Source organism: Pteropus alecto, unplaced genomic scaffold (genome assembly GCF_000325575.1).
Source record: "Pteropus alecto unplaced genomic scaffold, ASM32557v1 scaffold239, whole genome shotgun sequence".
Lineage (NCBI taxonomy): Eukaryota > Metazoa > Chordata > Mammalia > Chiroptera > Pteropodidae > Pteropus > Pteropus alecto.
The window spans coordinates 7,700,831-7,701,524 of record NW_006494613.1 but is presented as its reverse complement, the minus strand read 5'-3'; the positions used below and the strand labels follow the sequence as shown (position 1 = coordinate 7,701,524).

Below are 694 nucleotides of genomic sequence, written 5' to 3'. Positions count from 1 at the left end.
ATTAGTCCTTCTCTAAGCCGACTCTCCCGGGTCCATTGTTCGCCCTGGGTGCCTGTTCTCGGCCTCTGCCTTTTCTTGGAGGTCCCTTTGGCTGGGCTCCTTGGATGGTTGCAAGCAGGACCTTGGTCATCTTCTTAGTCTGTGCTATATCTACCTTATCTCTATTGTTGAATACTCTTATTGTTGGGCTATCTCGACCAGCTCAGACAAGTTCTTTCCTTCAAACCCTTCCATCCTCTGCAGTTTCTTTCTAATATCTGGGGCCAACTGACTGACAAAGGCTAAATTCACAGCCCTCCTATTATTAGGGTCCTCCGGATCAATAGGGATATACAACCTGTACGACTCTAAGAGTCATTCCAGGAACGCCGCCGGTGATTCATCCTTAGTTTGGATGACCTCACTTACCTTAGATAAGTTAGTGGGTCATTGGGCGGCAGACCGGAGGCCCTGGAGCAGAAGCTGGCGATACCGTTGGAGAGCCTACTTACCATGGTCGGTGTTGGGGTCCCAAGGCAAACGGGTGTTCGGGAGAACATGTTGGACGCAGGTCGGATCGGTGGAAGGCTGCCCGTTGGGCTCTAATACCGCTTTTGCAGCCTCCCTCAGGATCCGCTCCCTCTCCTCTGAGGTAAACAGGACTTGGAGGAGTTGCTGACAATTGTCCCAGGTCGGCTGGTGGGTAAGGAAAATA

The 694-nt window shown here is 51.7% G+C and overlaps 1 pseudogene; it reads left to right on the top strand.

Annotated features, from left to right (window-relative positions):
* Positions 1-492: 492 nt before the first annotated feature.
* LOC102889465 overlaps positions 493-694 on the top strand; it is an 8,930-nt pseudogene continuing 8,728 nt past the window's right edge.